At 33.3% G+C, this 19,590-nt stretch overlaps 1 pseudogene; it reads left to right on the top strand.

Moving 5' to 3' along the window:
• Positions 1–13,189: 13,189 nt before the first annotated feature.
• On the top strand, positions 13,190–17,582 carry LOC149555835 (putative disease resistance protein At5g47280; annotated as a pseudogene).
• The last annotated feature ends 2,008 nt before the right edge of the window (positions 17,583–19,590 follow it).

Genomic DNA, 19,590 nt, shown 5'->3' with positions numbered 1-19,590 from the left:
TTATTTTATCGAGAACCTTGGTTAATTAAATACTTGTTTAATTATTAGATGCTTACAACCAATTTAGTTATGGTTGTTAAGGTTTATTTTATCTCAGCGAATGTCAGTCGTTATTTTCTTTTCAATGAGAGTAGAATAAAAGGAGGGCTAGGTGGTATTTGTAATCATCAAGTTTGAAGATCAAGTCTTGAAGACAGATTTGTAGTAATAGCATATGTATTTGCACTGTTAGCATATCAAGTAGAAGATCAAGTTTTGTGAAATCATTTGCAGTGAAAGTGAATAATCTTATAGCGGAAGTGAGGGCGCAATGCTAGAGTTGGGATAGTAGTGGGGGATATCAGCGGGAGACATTGGGAGTTTGTCAAAGTTCTGCCAGTGAGAGGTAAGGGATTCTTTTGTAAATCTTATATTGTTGAAGATTAATATATTTTCCATCTAAAGAACTGGTTTTCCCTTAGGGGTTTTTCCAAGGACAATTTTGTTCAAAAATATTGTGTCACTGTGTCCAAATTTCTTTGCACATAATTTTTGTGAACTTGCAATTGTGTTGTTATTCAATATTTGGTTGTGAATTAGTTTTCGACAATTAAATAATCTTTCAAGATAGGAGATTAATAATCAATGATTGCAATAGCTCGTTTTCATAGAGTATTAGAGCAATGTTGAGGGTAAAGAATGTTAGGATTAACCTCAGACATAAATAACGATTACATGAAAATATAACCAATACCAGAAAATAGTAGATTGTATTAAAGAGAACACAAGACACCAAGAGTTAACGTGGTTCACCCAATCCTTGGGCTATGTCCACCAACAAGAAGTCCAATATTATTATTATCCAGTGATTACAAATTAATTATGATTCGTGATCCCTTACAGATCAATACTGTCACAAGAAGCTACAAGATCACCATTCATCATGAAATCCCTAACCCTAAGCATTTTTATACAAGCTTTTGTTGTTTACAAAATTTGTGCTAGAATAATAGAAAAATAGTAGCCTATGCCTTTTACAATATAAGGGCATTTTTTATTTTTGGGGGGCATTGCCTCTTGACCCCACCTTGTCATGTGATAGGGAGCACACTTGGGGTGCTACCCTAGGACCTTGCAGAGGTGCTACCCCCAACCCCCCGTAGAAATAATCTATCCTAGTAAAGAAATTAAGGGTTTATTAAAACTTGATCTCTTTAGATTTATTATTGCTTTAATCCCTTAAGATGGCTTCAGCTTTTGTGAGAGATCGAGATAGATTGGATGGTGCCTCAAATTTTGGTGTCTGGAAGGCTAGACTTTCTTTATTGTTGGAAGAGAATGGTATTAGCAATTATGTTAGCAGTGTTGTACCTATACCTACAAATGTGACACAACTTGCAACATACAAGAAGGACGATGCCACAGTGAGGACGATAATCCTTGATGGTCTCAAGGATCATATTGTTCCACATATCTTAGAGCTAGATACATCAAAGAAGATGTGGGGTGCCATTTTGAATATGTACCAGAATGCTACCACCAACATGAAGATGATTCTTAAAGAAAAGTTCAAGAATACCCTGATGAACCAAAGAGAAGATGTCACAAGTTACCTCACTAGGATTAGACTTGTCAAGGATGAGTTAACAGTTGTTGGAGATAGTCTTAGTGATGACGAGCTAGTGAGAATAGCCCTAAATGGGTTTACTAAGTAGTGGAGTCTCTTTGTTCAAGTTGTTAGTGGATGATGCACCTTATCAAGTTGGGATTGACTATGGATTGATTTCACTCAGCAGGATATTAGACTATGTCTTGTCAATGAGGCCAACAAGAGTCAAAAAAATGAGGTGGAACATAAAAGTGTTGCCCTAGCAGGAAAAGGGAAACAAAATAAGGGGTCTAGCAAAGGATCGAATTCACAAAGTGAGAAGAAAAAGGAACTTTGTAAAGTCAAGTGCTTTGGTTGTCATGAGTATGGTCACTAAGTCAATGATTGCTCAAAAAAGAAGAAGGCAAAGAAGCGGGTAGCAACTTCAACAAGTGCAAACGAACTTGCTAGTAGAATGGAAGATGAGTTTGCACTCATAGCTTGTTTGGTTAGTTCAACCTCACAATTTTTTTTTTATACAAATGAGGCATTATTTCATGTTATACGAGTTAGAGAGTACTTCTCCAATTATAAGGAGAACACCAGTAGCCATATTTCTATGGGAAACTTGTCCAAACTCAACCCAGTTGGGAAAGGGATTGCTTAGTTTTAAAGGGAGAATGGAAAGATAATTCCACTTCATGTTTTTTTGCATGTTCTTAGCTTAGATATGATTCTGATTTCTGTATATGTTCTTCAAGATAAGGGGTATAGTGTACTCTTTAGAGGGACTCATGTGTTGATTAAGCATAAGGATTGGAAATCACCCATAACTATTAGAATTAGGAGTGGTCGCCTTTATAGGTTGTAGTTTGATACTCCTAAGGCACTCATAACTAGAAATAATTCATTGTGGAGCACTTAAATTTCTTTGTGAGATAGTGATAGGTGTTATAGAGGTGAGCACAAAGCATGATGATGTATGCAAGGGATGTGGGTTGGAAAAGTTTGTGAAAGCATCATTTCCAAGGAGCGATACCAAATTTGAGGGTGTTCTTGATCTAGTGCATTTAGATGTATGTGGACTGATGTCGATGAAGTCTCTCAAAGGATATGAGTACTATGTTTCTTTTATTGATGGTTTCTCCAAGAAGACCTAGATATACTTCTTGAAGACCAAAGATGAGGTTTTTAGTCGATTCTAAGAGTTGAAGGCTCTTGTGGAGAATGTCACAGAAAGAAGATAAAGGTTCTTTAGTCAGACAATGGTGACAAGTACAAAGGAAACATCTTCCAATAGTTCTGTACTAAGGAAAGAATGAAGAGAGAGTGGATTGTTCCTTATAATCCACAATAGAAGGGAGTTGCTGAGAGGGAGAACCATTCTATATCAGAGGTAGCAAGGGCTATGCTACATGACCAAGACATGCTTGACTATTAATGGGAAAAGCATGTAGTACAACACTTTACATTAAGAATAGGGTTCAACGCAAGGTGCTATGGAAGATGATACTAGCGGAAGCTTTCACAAGAAAGAAACCAAATGTTGGTCACTTTAGAATATATTAGAGTTTGGCATATTCTCATATTCTAGGTGATACACGTACCAAAATAGATCAGACAATAGAGAGGGGGTACTTTGTTGGGTTCAATGAAACCTCAAAGGCATATAGGATTTTTAATCTATGGATTAGAATAATTATAGTTAGACGTGATGTTAAGTTCATGGAGGACAAGATATTTCGAAGGTCTAAATTTTTGCTTGTAGATGATCAGAGTGAGCAACCAACAGAAGCTCCAAGACCTCTAGTCAAGGGTAACAAAGCTCAAGTATAGTTACTAGTACGAGCATAGACTTAGTTGGTGAAGATTCACAGAGTATGGAGTAACATGCCAAATAGGAAATGCATCCAGAAGACTTAGAGGTTGATAGTTCATCCTCTATAGTTGGCAATAGGAACCATGAGGTTCAAGAGGCACAAAGGGATACTCAGGAGTTTGTGGGATCTCCTAGGAAGAGTACTATACAATGGAGGCAACCATCGAAGTTCAATGACTATGTGGCATTAGTTAGTCAATTGATAGACAATGAGCCTTCCAGTTATTAGGAGGTTGCACAACATCAAGTTGAGTATGGGACTAGATATGTTCAAGGTGAAGGTATCAAGTTGATGGGCTATATTGACACAGATTGGATAGGCAGTGCGACAGACATAAGGAGCACTTCTATAATGCCTACCCCTACTTGACTTTTCTGATTTCTTTTGATTGGACTCTTTTAGGCATGTTCTATTATTATGTTTTATGATTAGCGGTGTTAGATTATTGAAATTGATTAGTTGTATTTCATATTTAGTTGATATCTATTTATCTATCTCTCTCTCTCTCTCTCTCTCTCTCTCTCTCTATATATATATATATATATATATATATATATATATATATATATATATATATATATATATATATATATATATATATATATTGAGGTACTTAGTGCCAATTATTTTAGTTATTGAATGATGTTAGTTAGATGAATGATTTTTATGTGGTTTCTAGGGATACTTATCCCATAGTTGCATGTGTATGGTGTGCGTGTATGTTTTCTTTATGTTTGATGTTTCTGATGTGGTTGAGGAAGGGAGTCGTACTCACCTGCTAGTCGAGATTGGCACGATGAACCACTTCCTACCATTGCTTGTTTAGTTTAGAATTTTGTGTTTTTACATGTGTGGATTATATGCAGATTATAGGTACCGGGTATCAACTTGCTTGAATTGCCAAGATGAGCACACCTTATCATAGTATTTCAATGGTATAAGTGGGGATATAACTCTTGAGTCCAAATCCTAAACCCTAAGCTAATTATCCTAGGCATTAGGACAAATATTCGAGTTAGTTGACACATCCAAATTTTTCAAGTGACGTGAATTCGTGATTTTGACCCTGGTGTTTGATTCAAGTGCTCTTTGCCTTCAGTTGAGTTGTCTTTTTTTGTTTTATGGGTATGTGGTGATTTTCTGTTATAATTAAATCAAATTAAAATATAATTAATGATTTAATTTAATAAAAAATTTATAAATAAATTTGATATTCAATTATATTTAATTAATTGAGAAATTAATTAAATAAAAGAATTAAATTTAGAGATTTTATTAAAGTTCTATTTTGACATATTTATATTTATTTAATTTAATGATAATTATTTAGGAGTTTTATTTTAATAATAAACCCTAAATAATATAAATATTTAAGTTAATAAATATATTATTAAAAGTGTCTCGTGGATTAATTAAATAAAAAAATTAAATTTAAATATGTTATTAAAGTTTTATTTTTGATGTATTTATATTTATTTAATTTAATTATAATTATTTAGGAGTTTTATTTTAATAATAAACTCTAAATAATTTTATTAATTAAGTTAATAAATATATTATTAAAAATGTCTTGTGAATTACTTAAATAAAAGAATAAAATTGCAGATAAAGGTATAGTTCTAATTTTGGCATATTTATAATTATTTAATTCAATAATAATTTATTTAAGAGTTTTATTAATAAACTCTAAATAATATTATTAGTTAAATTAATAAATATGATATTAAAAATGTCTCATGGTTAATTAAAGTGATAAAAAAATTAATTTAATAAATATATTTTAATTTAAATTGTTTAAAGTTGTCGCATGAGAATTATATATAGAAAATTCCATATTTAATTAATTGAAAAAATAATTAAATAATATAATTCAATTTAAAAGATTAAATTAAAGTTCTAATTTTAGCATATTTAGATTTATTTAATTTAATAATAATTATTTAAGAGTTTTATTTTAATAATAAACTCTAAATAATATTATTAGTTGAGTAATAAATATTATTTGATTAAAAAAAAAAATTAGAATATGTGAATATTTGATTAAATAAAGCTAATTAAATTTATAATTTAAATAAAAAGTCTAAATTTAGAAAATTGGTTAAAGAAAGATTAGAATATGATGTTTTTAAATTAATTAGAAATAAATTAAATATGTACTTTAGTTTAAAATATTTAGTTTAAAAGTCTAATTTAAGAAGTTGGATAAAAATAGAATTAAAAGATTAACAGATTAAATATTAAATATTATTTTATTATGATTATTTAATTAATAAATATGAAATTAGAGTCGCATGATTTGATAAGCGAGAGAAAGCTTTAATTTAATAAAGTTTATTTTAATTAAATTGCATAAAGTGTGTGCATGAAAATTGAAACATAGTAATTAAAGACAAAGGCTTTTCACATGATTGCATGATCAAAGCCTTGATTTGGGGGAAAAACTCTTTATTAAAGGAATTAGAGCTCATTTCTAGATACACAGGTTTGGAGGAGCCAATTTTTGAAAATAGGGTTTTCGAAGGAAAAGGAAGATTCTTGTGTGTTTGTGCGTTCATTGTTTTAGCATCATATCCATGTAGGATAATGTGGGTTTGTGCAGTAGTTTCTCATTTTTCAAATTCATGTGTTCTTCATGTCTGTTGTGTTTCTATTTTCAGAAGTTCTTTGGGTTGAAACTCTTGTTTGAGAAAATTGATTTCTATTATAAAATTGTTTGTGATTTAATCTAAAAACTTTTAGTAAATATTGAACTTTAGGGTTTTCAAAACCTAATGAATTATGAAATTCACTTTTGTATGCACTTTATGTAACGTGTGATTTACTGGTGTTTGGGTTTTTGGGTTTGACTTAGATTTGGCGAGTCAAGATGTTTACCAGAGGCTTGAGAGTTCTATATTGTGATGTTATGATGATGTTTTGATCTCGATCTTTTATACTCAACCACAATAATGTGTCTAGTATGCTCTATGAGATGTTTTGATGCATTGATTGTTGCTTTCCAATGTTCAAGGTTTTGCAAATCTTCATTATAAGCCTTACCGACTTCAAGACTGGATTCCATTTTGCCCCAGCGCAGTTCTCATAATCTCAACACAAGCAGCAACAATTATTTGATTACTTCACTCTATTGAAAGGCACGTTCATTCTGTATTTATTTTTTAAACACCCCCATAGTTGTGAATATTAAAATTACCTTCTCCCTCACTAGATTATCTCTTTGATTTTATCTTTGAAGTCAAGTCATTCTAAATTTATTAATAACAGAGACTTCAAATTCTTTTCTTTCAGTTTGTCAAAATAGTGTACTTTGTTTTGGAACGCTTGCAAATGATATTCTGTTGTCTTTTACTTGGCTCGCAAAATGATCGCATAGTTATTATGTTATTTTAAGGAAAATCATATTCTGTGGCTTTATGCTTAAGGTCTGTTTGGTTCCTGGAATTTAAAAAACTGGAATTTCTACGAATCTTGATTTAGACAAATCAAGGTTTTGCAAATCTTCATTCTAATTTTTGGGATTTTACTTAACGGTTTGTTTCACTTGGAAGATGCATGTGAAGGCACATTTTTATGAGTAAGCTTAGAGTTGAAGACAAATTTCAAAAAGTAGTCCAATCTATTGTTTTCACACTCCTTAAAAGACATAACCAGGTTTTGATTTTCAATTCCTACTTGCTAGTAGGAAGTTGGAAAACTTTGTTTTGAGGGAAAATTGGAAGTCCGGTTCGTTAATTCCGATTTGCCAATTTTGAAACAAACACAAAAAATTTCAAATTCGGATTTAGAAAAACCAATCCCTATCATCTTCCAAGAACCAAATGGACTCTTAGCCTCATATTCTATGAGAAGAATACTCCTGCTGCTTCTCCTGGGAACACCTTTTTATTATAATAAGAATCTGGTTAACTTGGTCGAAAGCAAGTGACTCAAAAGCAGAGAGGAATGTTGAAAGACAAGTGATGCATTTGTAGCCGAATCCAGGGATTCTCGGATGGGTTCGCGACAATCAAAATTAAATCCCACGCAACAAATGAGGTGGAATATTATATTCAAAATATTAATCTCATTTACCTCATGTATAATAAACAATTTTAAAGTATGGATGATTAATCTAAACATTAAAGGGAATTAGAAAAATATTAGAGAAGCAAACCTATGCCGTGAGAAATCATGTGATGAACTTCTTCTTCATGGCAATATTTCTCCTTCATGTAAAAACTATTGCTGATACAAATCACTACAATCTCCTCAAGCAACTTCTCATTTTAATGAAGATCGACCATGCATGAGGTTTGACCTGTGGAACATTCAAAATCCTTGAAAACAAAAAAAAACTATCAATTGGATAAGATAAATCGAAAAACCTTTCCCAACAACCAGGAAATCGCATTTCTGGTGCGAAACCCAACTTGAGCAGCCCGAACATCTGTAGGGAGAGTTAAACAAGTCGGAAAAAAACCCTTTGCTTTTGTCGACAGTGTGAAAGAGGTCGAAAAAAATTGTTTATCTCCAAGGTGAGACAAATCCAGTGGGTAGTGCCCACATAGGGAATTCCTTATCAATTAATTAAAATTGTTAGTACATGAAGAATATAGTATCATTAAAAATTATTATATCATTATTTTGTGCTTACAATGATAAACTAGTACTTTTTTAATAATACAATTATTTTTTAGATATAATTTAATGTGAATAAATTAAATTGTAATTAATTTTTTTAATCATTAATAAAGTCTTTATATTAATACTAAAAAAGAAATTATATATCAAGATATGCCATTAGAGGCAAGAAGACCCTTCCATATGTCATGGACATATCCATGCCAACCTAGTGAAAAAAAAACCTTCCCAACAAAAATTGCCACCCAACCCTTTACATACATCATAGAAAAATGACCACATAATTTACATAAATATGATCCATACACCTAGACTTCCAAAACCAAACCAAATGCTACTCAACCTAAACTTATTAAAACCACTTCCCTACAGTGGCCCTAGGCTATTGGCTAAGAGTGGCTAGGCCCATGTTCATATGAGTCGATTAAGCCTGGCCCCAATAGAACCAACACCATCCTGCTCAAAGCTCCTCTTACTCTATCTTACCAAAAATTTCCTTCAGATTCTCAACTTCCTATCCTCACCCATAAGTGCATTTAACTTCTAGGTTGTCACTTTGCACTTCCTCACCACTCAGTACCTAATGAAAACCTGATCCAAATCCATAGCATGTGAGAACTCCAGCAACTTGCACCACCCTTTTCGAGAAAATGGGAGATGTACTTCAATAAGAGCGCTAGCCGACCACACTGGTAAGGGTTGCAACTCACTTGGGGCACCACCAATCATCGACCGAGGTTGATTTTCCATGCGGATAATAACCCCCAACTCTGCCATTATGAAAATATCTTCAATTCCGCCACCCCACTTCGGCTCTACACATTCTCTCACCAAATACATCACCTCTAGTTTCAAATAAACCACCGTAAGTGGTAAAGCCAAAAATAGAGATGAAATCTCCAAATTTGACCTTGGATGTTAATCTTTTTGTAGATATTCTTCACTAAAAAATATCTTTAGCGCCTCCTAGAAAAATTCTCCATCAAACATGAACACATTCTTGAGCCACATGGTTGAAATCAACCCCTTGAAGCATAGGATTTTCCCATCTGTAGCCAAGGAAAATTTTGCCTCCATCTTACCACTACACCTCTCTTTCGTGCCTCAAATTTTTAGATAAAAACAAAATTTGGAAGGTGAGTATTTCAAATTTTGTGACAAGGAACAACTCCTAATGTTAACTACCATTATTACCCAATCTTGCCAAACTACCACACATGCAAAAACTATGGGTACTTAGTCATCTAAAATCTCGTCTACCTCCATTTGCATAAGGAATGTCTACTTTTATAGATTTTGATGCAATGGTGGCATCAGTTTGTACAGGTCTAAGTTGCAAAAATCCTCCTCTAAAATATAAATTTTCAAATTAGCTCCCAACTTTGACAATGTGTATGCCACCTCGTTGGCTTCCCTTATTACATGTGATTAATATAATTCATCAAATTTGTCCAACGAACTTTGTATCAACATGTCATGTTTATCTAATTACCAAGTTTCCATTTCACCTTGGGCGATGTCATTCAACACTAGTTGCGATTCACCTTCCAAATGGATTCTTCGACCCCAATTCTCATGCCCAACAATACTACTTCTACTACAACTAGACACTCAGCCTGATTATTGGTTTTTCTACTATCCTTTTTATCTCTATTGCTAGTATTGCCAGTCTCATCCCTAACAACTACACCAATCCCAGAGGGTCCCAGGTTTCCTTTGGAAGTCCTTTCCAAATTGACTTTGATCCAACCTTCCTCTAGGACCTTCCACAAATTCTTTTCTTGTTGAATCTAAGAGGATTAACCCCACAAGATCTATTAAAACGAAAATTATAAGTAATTTATAATTTTCAATTTAAGTAAAAAATTTAGTTCTAAAATATATTTTAAATATATTAAATATGTTATTTAATTATTTATTTTTTTATATGAATAAAATGACCATTTCAAAAACCTCTATGTAAAAAAATTGTTTCAAAAAATTAATAGAAAAATAAAATGAACAAAATAGCACAAATAAAGATAAGAAAAAAAAAAAATTATAAAAATTAAAAATTAAACTAGTTTAAAAATTAGAATTAAAATAATCTAAGGAAGAAACTAAATTAATTTTGAAATCAAAAAATTAAATTAATTAGCAAAATCAACATGAATAGAAGTAAGAAAATAAACTAAAATAATTACAAAAACTAAGAACTAAAGACTTGAAGGCTTGAGTGCTTGAGTGCTAGTGTGTGTGGGATGATGTCATGAATGCATGATGCAAAATGGAGCAAATAGATGGGATTATAAATGGTTCAAAGTGAACTTTATCCCACAAGTTGACTAAACCTTAAATAACTCCTTAAATCAATCCTTGAACAGGGCTTGAGAGGGGGACAAAAATGGGTCTCAAGCATGGATGCACATTGTGTTGATCTCTAAGCCCAAGTTTCCTATTAGTGTCTAACACTTAGTCGTTTCCATTGTAGTGTTGGTCAATCATCACTATGGCTGAGCCATCTAGAGAAGGTCAAGCTACAAAGGACTTGTTTATATTTCTTCAAATGTCGAACAAGTAAAAGGTTGTCAAGTACCCCAGTAGAGAAAGTGTCAGGATGCCAAGTAGTAGAGTAGATATTGAGAATTTGGAAAGTTAATTAATGTCGATTGAATTAGTATATGTTGAGCATATAGAAGCTGAGTGCCAACATGAATGTTAGTTATGATTGAGCGTTAGAACATTCAAGTGTCGAGTAAACTAGGTTCTACATATGAGTTTGTAATGATGCAAACACTTATGTAAATCATTTTAGCTGACTTCTACATGATATTGAATGATTGTAGAGATAGTTAAGGAGAAAATTACACATTTTGGATGAAGACATTAATCCCAAGATAAGCATATTAACCAATCAAAAAATTAGAAGGATTAAATGACAAAAATATGAAATATGGATCGTTGATTATGATCTACAACTTTCTACAATTATCTATTTAAGGGGGGGTTCTAACCGTAAAATCATTATGTGTGATGAATGGAGAAGCGGAGGAGTGAAAGAACTTAGACCAGAGTAAGGAAAGCTAAGTCAGATAAGAGATCAGACAAAGCAACCAAAGTAGTGAAGGATGAAACAGAGAATATCAGATAAGGAGGTCAAATAGAGATATTGAAGAGAGGAGATCCATAAATATCTTTTAGAGAAAACCAAAGGATCAAGTACTAAATCAATTTTAATAGACTGAGTCAGGGAAAATTTCTTAACAAAGTGGTTTTAGTAGTCCTATTGAATTCTTCTAACAGAGTCCTTACTTTATTGTAAGTATTAAATCCTTTAATTAAGGTATGACCTAATAGTCTTAAAAGATTTTAATAGAGCATACCTCTAACAGGGTAGATCATTAGATATGATCAAATTGTAGCCCTAACAGGTGAACTTTTATTATTGCAACAATAAAGAGTTATGCGTTTCATCCAAGGATAACTTTAGGAAACCCCCTACCCAAAAAAATTATAAAGTGTTGGCAAATCCATCATTTTTCAAGAGGGAAAAAAATATTTTCACTTGGAAAAATTTTCAATGTACAAAAACTTGTTTTAATTGACTACTTTTTTCCAATGTGGAAGAATTTCATAAAATCAGTGTGATTAATTCCTTTTTTCTAGTAAAATACATAACTTAGGAAGCAATTTTTTCCCTCTTGAATGGTAATAATATATAAATTATGAGGTGATCTTTCCCCATTTGATGGAAAAAAATACATAATTAATGAGGAAATTTCTCTCCTTAGCTGGAAAGGGTACATAATTATTGAGGCAATTTGATGGCTATTAATGCAAACAAATGTAACACATTGGTGAATGTTGTACAACTTGTTTTCAAAGCATGTGAAACATGACAATTAATTTCCTTTTGGCATTAAATGAATGCTTTATAAAACCAAGTTGCTGAGAAAAATGAGAACGTGTACACAAAGCACAAGGTTTTCTCTAGATTAACAACTGCGGTTGGGAAATTTGATGAGAATCTCAGGACTTAATATTCATGAGCATCCAAAAGGACAGGCACCAGACCCTATAGTGCACCTAGGGTAGGTTAAGTCTGAAGAAGATTAGTATGATATTATTAGTAGCATGATGAACATTATGTGGAATCTCTAGATAAATTATCCTAGGTATATCAGTGACCAACATGAACTAGAATAGGAGGTAGAAAGGGATGTGTTGGACCAAGCAATTCATGATTTGTGATGAAAAAAGAAGCTCAATCCACATGCTGCAAGCATAGAACACCTTGACAATTTATTGGTAATGTTTCAAGCTATGCGGTGGGTGCTTCATTAATTTCTTGTTTCGCAAATCATTTTGTAAAATTTTTGGGAAAATTCTACAAATTAGTTATTAGTTACCAAAGGTACTGAAGCTTGTATGCACCCCTTCATTTTCTATAAGAAGGGGTACCAAGACCCTTTGGGACTTGTATTTATAGGATATACAACATATAATATGTACAGTTATAAGTTATTGTACTTTGTTAAATGTTCATAGAATATAATTTATAAGGTTATGCAACTATTTCAATTTTCTAGCTTGATTGTACTCATATTTTTCAAATTAATATAAATCTAGTATATTTTATGCCTTACTAGATGATATTTGATAAAGGTATTTTTTTCCTACTAGACTTCATCTCGAAAGGCCCTCCTTGTTTGGAAAAAAGTACATATTAAAATGTATTACGTAACAACTACAAAATGGAAATGGGTAATAAATACAACACAGTGGAGTTGTACCAAACAATAATATATCGTTTGATGATTAGATATCAATGGTGGAAGTCTTATTTCGGGTCGAATGCCTGAAATGAAACATCGATCTAATTTTAATTTCCATAATGGTGAGAAGTGTCTACTATCCTCACCACCACCTCCACTTCACACTTACAATGTGAGTTGGCATTAATTATATGTCCCATCACTATCAATTACATTACCTTTACCATTCACTTCAAATGATTCACTTTTTCTTCGATTTTGAAGAAAAATTATAAACTATAATCCTACATATGTGGGAAAAATTATAAATTTTCTTGCTCACTCCCTAAATAAGTGCCTGTCCTAATCACCCCCGATATGCTAACAAAATGGTTTTCGCCTATGTTCTCACACTTGTTCAAGGAGCTACTGGAGAGGTTGTTAGAGTGCTTCTCTCTAGGCCTCTTGATGTGGGTGTCGATACCCTTCTCTCAGGCTGTCAAAAATTGGGACAATGGGTGAGCGAGGGGTTGTTATGCTTGCAACCCTCATCTTCATTTGCAGACTCATACATTCCAAAACTACCCAAACATAGCGTGGGTTTGGAGAATTAAGTAGGGGATTTGAAAAGGCGGTTATTTGAAGATAATTTCAATAAGATCAGAGTGATGGAAATTACGGGCAGTGGCAAAACAACCTTGGTTGTTGCTCTCTGCAGGGATTCTAATGTCCAACATAAGTAGACCATATATTTACTCCTTGAATCAAGTAATCTCGTAAAATGCATTTTTTGGGAGTTGCTCTCGGGAGGGATGCTGAAACCATAAGTTAACCATTTACACACACCCACACAAAAATTTGTGCTAAATCAAGGAATTTTGTTAAATACTTGTTTTTGTATTGTCTGGGATTTGATAGGAATTAGATTTGAGAAGAGGAGGCTATTTTAATGCTATCCTATATTCACCCAAGTGCTTGGCAACCTATTTTGCTGCTTGGTAAAATGTGCATCACTTTAGCAATTCGATGCAGGAACTGTATGTGTTCCATCGCACTCAGATAAGCCTATATTCAAAACATCAATCATACCCACAACCTTAACCGTGGTGTGACGAGACAATTTACCTCTGGTTTGTAGCGGTCTCTATGTATAGGTTATGTTTCGATCTCCTTTTTAAGTATATAATCTCATGCTTAAGTTAGGGAGCTGCTCTAGCATGGAAATCTTCCTCAGTTAGTCAAGCAGGGGAATCCTTTTCCACTGGTATTTGTTAATTGTGTCTCGTCTACTATTGATGAGCTCTTCATTGTGTGAACCATCTCCTGTTGACAAGTCTGGATAGTCCTCTTCCATTCTCTCTCCTCACAGTGCCTGAAAATGATTCATGCCTTAATGTGGTTTCTGGATTCTCTTCTCCTTCCCCTCGATCTGCTTCGCCTCCTCGAAGTTTCTGAACACCATTCATGCCTCCACCTTTGATGTGAAATCCTCTCCCCTTCCTCTCTTTCTCTTATGTCTTCATTGAAGTGCTTAAAGGCAATTCAATCTTCAACTTTCTTATGTCAATGCAATCTTCTCCCCCATCTTCTCAATATATCCTCTTCCTCTCCTTCTTCTTAAAGAGCTTAACGGCCATTCATATCTCCTCTCTTCCCTTCAATAACCCCCTCCTCTCCTCTTTTATGCGTATGAAGAGCATTTATTCATCATCTTGGTTTACTTGATGTAGTCCTCTCTTCTTCCCCTTAATCTGTACTCTTTTCTTCTCTGCTCTCCTCTTCCTCTTAAGCTATCCTGTTTGGTCACTCCTATGAAGACATCTATCCTCCCCTTCTCATCTTTGATCCATCCATTCGAGCCCCTGATCTATCAAGACCTTACTATCAAGTCAAGTGGCCAATATGCGGAATACTTATGCTTAGGATAGATTTTATTTTCACTGGGAAGTGGGCTTGTCCTCTGATATCAAAATGACAAGTTAGAAAATGTTTCCAATGAGGAAGTGGCGTGTTTAGAGCTTCTAGTCTAGTTGGCAAAGTTGCATGGGGATTTTTAGCCTGGCTACAATCCTACGTTAAACTTCTAGGGAGACTAGAACATAAGACCTGATCTCACTTACTGTAGTATGCTCTTTGTGTTCACACTTGTGTATATTGGTAACATCACTGAATCGTGATTAGACTTGCCTGTCAACCTCTCAAAAAAGAAGTCAAATTTAAATATCTTGGTCCTAACTTACTTCCCAGTGCATTCTAATGACATCAGTAATGGGAGAGTTGAAAGAATTCATATATTGTTGTGGTGATTACGAATCTGCATATGTGCTCAACACTTGCAATTTATTGGCCACCACATCGTAGAAAAAACTGCCCTTAGTAGGAGAAGAAAAACAACACAAATACGATTCAGACTCAATGAATTAACAATTTAGCAAATAAACTTATTTGTGTTTGTTAATTAATTACTAATGAGGCCTTACTTATACTTGTCTATCTATTGGAAATGACCCTTGCGTTCTTTTCTGATTTCCATGACCCTTGCGTTCTTTTCTGATTTCCCTGACCTCATGTTCTCCATTCTTCTTCTCAGAACGTTTTGGAGACAAGATAATTTTTCAAACAGTTTCACAGCTACTAGATAACAAGACGATTCTTGAGAACATATGGAAAATGATTACTGGGGATCAACCGTTGCCTGATTCTCAGAGTGAGAGCATTCATGAGGCTCTTCAAGAAATACTCAGGCTTAAGTGAGAAAATATTCTAGTCATATTAGATGATGTGGGGCCAAATGTTAATCTCGAAGAATTGTTGTTTGAAGCAGAGGGATGCAAGATTATTGTTACAGTCAGGGAGAGTGTCAATTCCATACACCTTGATAGCACTCATTATATGTCTTTCCTTGGAGAGGAAGATGATCTATCCCTCTTTTTTTATTGGGCCTTTGGACAACAAAGCATTCCAGATGGATGGTTCAACAAACAACCAGTCAAAGCTGATATTGTGTAGATCTGCTATCCATTCTGTATTTGCAATTTAAGAAGCATGGTTCATTTAGTTCAATATATCTAGGATTACCACTTGTATTGGACGTGATTGGATGTTATTTACATAAATACAGTGAAAATGCATATTGGGAATACGCCAAAAGGTAGCTTTCACAAGGAAGACGAATCAATATTAGATCTTATGAAGAGGATGTTCTCAAGTGCCTAGCACTAAGCATAGAAGATCTGGACAATGATACAAAAAAATGCTTTTTGGACCTGATATTGTTTCCTAAAGTTAAAAAAATCCCTGTTGATACTTTGTTTGATATTTGGATTCATGTTCACAACTTAAGCCTAGAGCATGCGTCGATGATTCTTGTTGATCTCGAAAAAAGAAGGCTCTTGAATTTGGTACAGCTAACTCATAATTCAAGGTGAGTGTCTTCTTTTAGATTCTTTTGTTGAAATTGCGCTGAAATATGTAGCAGAAAGATATAGATACTGATCATCAAGCTGAAAGAATAAATCTCCCATTTCTTCCAGCATGATCTAAATGGAGTTTGGACATGTAATCCTTTTACTTCAACTCAAAATTTTTAATCATTGAGATGTTGCTACTTCATTTTGAGACCTTGAAAAAGATGTCTCACTGAAGATTGAATGCATCTTAACTCTTGCTTTCCCAACAATTGTGAGATATATTCAGTTCAACATGATATGTTGCAGCGTTTGGCTATTTATTGTGCAGAATCTGGAGACAACAACCAAAATGACAAGATATGCAAAAGGTTGAGATTATCTCCATTCTCTTGCTAGGAAGATCCCTCACATGGAGATATAAAAGCCGCTGAGATTATTGCCATTCACACAGGTTGATTGCTTTAAATTGGTGTATTGATATTCACAAGTATCAGGCTTCAAGAAAATGAGTGAGGCCCATCAAAATATATATTTTCCTTCTTTAAAAGGTTTTGAATACTTTTGCAGGTCCAATGAAAGAGAATAAATGGCCTAAGTTGGAGTTTTTGGAGGCCCATGCTCTTGTATTGATATTTGATGGAAATGAATATTTCCTTCCACCATTTGTGTAGGAAATTTCTCGGTTGAAAATTATTATCATAATCAACCAGAAATCCTATAGGGCTAAAATTGACGGCATGTCAACCTTTAGTTCATTGGTTCAACTAAAGAGCCTTCGGCTTGAAAAATTTATTGTCCCTGATCTAGATTATTTTCAATATTTAGAAAATCTCAGGAAGCTCTCACTAAGTCTCTGCAGCACTGATAAGGGACGATTGGACATTGAAGTGTGCTCAAAGCTGCTTAAACTTGAAGAGATTAATATTGACTGCTGTGAGGATATTGAGGAATTTCCTATTGGTATTTGCAATTTCACTTCACTGAAAACACTGTCTATAACAAATTGCCATCAACTTCGCAAGATTCCTGAGAATCTGGTGAAGCTTGTAGGACCTCTTCAAGTGCTGAGCTTAGTTGCTTATCTGAATCTCAAAGAACTACCAGCCTCAATTTATGAACTTGGAAATTTACATTTCCTTGTCAAGGCTTGGAGGCTCTTCCACGTGACTTCAATAAGTTGGAGAGACTCAAAATTCTCAACATGGGTGACTGCAAAAAAACCAAGAAACTTCCTAGAATGGTTAATGGCCTTACGTCTTTGTCAGATGTGATCTGCGATGAGCAATTAAAAAAAGAGTGGTCTCATTTTCGTGAGTCAATTAATGTGATAATTGCAGAACCAACATTTAGTTTAGAGTTTCTGGACACATAACTTTGCTCCGGCAATCATTTATATTGTGAACAGTGACTATGGACCATGGGTTGAGTAATTTTCTTTCTAGTTTTAGAAGCGGAGTTAGAAATTAAGACCATTTGTGTCATTGGGGTTGGAGTTCTATCTATGCACTTTAAACTTATGGCAGGATCACAGAGTGCTTAGCACTACCGTCAATATTGTATTTATGTCATATGTTTTAATTTTTAAATTATTAAGGGTTTTAGTCCCTAGCTACAGCAGACACACGAGTGATCATGCTGCAATGTTCTTTTCATGGTAAATTGTTCCTGAGAAACAATTAAATCCTTTTGCTCATGCTTTAACATGTTTTCCTAGAGTAAGAAATTAGCAGATCAAAATTTTTCTTTTCTGCATATTACATTTTGCTGGGTCTAGCAAATGGAAAGGAATTTATAAATTCTTAAGCCTTAACATACATCTGGGAGATGGTGGAGAACAAACAGAATGAATATAAGTATGTAATTTCTACATTTGATTGTGTAGAGTTTTTTATCATAAATGTTTTTGATCATAGTACATGATTCATCAGTATAAGTACGTAATTTCTGGATTTGATTGTGTAGATTTTTTTTACCATCAATGTTTTGGATCATACTACATGATCCATCATCAAGATACAAGAGAACAAGAAGATCCATAGTGAGGACAAAAATGAATACTCCATGCAAAATTTCTATCACGCCCTTTGCCAAAAAAATTATGATGTGGGACTCTATGTATGACAGACGTCAAAATCCTTCTAAAAGTAGGAACCAATTTTATAAAAAGTTTAACATATTATTAAAATCAATTTGGACTATATTTATGTTTGATAGTTTTTAATTTTTAATTTTTTGATTGGTACATAGTTTTTAAATTTATTATCATGTAACTAAATTTAATAATATTGTTTCACTTTTGATAATTTAATTGAATAAGGGACTTGTATATATATTCATTTACAATTAATATACTATTATTTTATTTCAATAAATAATACATTTGAATTTTTAATTTTATAGTATACTATAATTTTGTATTAACATTTTTAAATTATTTTGACAATTAGTGGAATATATATATATATATATATTTCAATGTTGGTGAGCTAATCCTTTTGTTATTCTAGAAAGCTTTGTACATTGTTATTAGGGGCTAAAAGTATTTTTTCTAGGACTAAACAGCCTCCATCAATCTGGATTTTCTATATCATTTTATTCTAGGGACTTACATCTTACCCAAAATCTACTAGGTGTGTTCAAATCAAATCATTTTTACAAACAACACTTAAATTGGTAGGGGATTTTCTAGCCTCAACCCAAAACCAGCCATTGTAAATTGAAAATTGAGAAGTCCTTTCTTCTAATATGAGGCCCAATTAGCAAATCTTATGGTACGACGTCGAATTCCTTGTGCAACTCTCTCTTTTTAATTGGAAGAAATCTTCTTTCAACATCAAAATTTTTAATTTTAAAATTATGAACCCTGGTCAATTTCCTTGTACTGATCAATGCCTTTTGCAATCAATTTGCTTTTGTATCTTTTCTTACCTGTCCTCTTATGTCAATCAAAATGTCTATTGATTTTTAAAAGCTTAGTGCTTTAGGAGAAATGAAAGGAAATCACAAGTGTTATTTTCCACTAGAGGGTGCATTTTCTCTTGTATTGTTTCCCTCATATTGTCACACTTTGCAAGCACTTATTAAATTTTGGTGGCTCTAACTAATTAGAGAATAAAAGCCTTGGCTCTGCTTCTTCTAAGAATAACAACTCATACACTAACATTTTTTTCATCCTCAATCTTAGATTATGACTTGGATCAGTACTCTGGTTTGATTGTTATTAATTAATATTGTCTCTCTTACCAACAACATTTCTCAGTACCCCTCTATCTCTCCACTTATCTTACCTTAGATCATTTTCCTAATAAAATATAATATAATACTTACTCTGTAATAGAAACAAATTTCTAGATTAGTCAGATATGAATAAAACATGATAA

Source organism: Cupressus sempervirens, chromosome 5 (genome assembly GCF_028749045.1).
Source record: "Cupressus sempervirens isolate cs-2001-9-10 chromosome 5, ASM2874904v1, whole genome shotgun sequence".
In the NCBI taxonomy this organism is placed as follows: Eukaryota; Viridiplantae; Streptophyta; class Pinopsida; order Cupressales; family Cupressaceae; genus Cupressus; species Cupressus sempervirens.
This window is presented reverse-complemented; position numbering and strand designations above follow the sequence as displayed.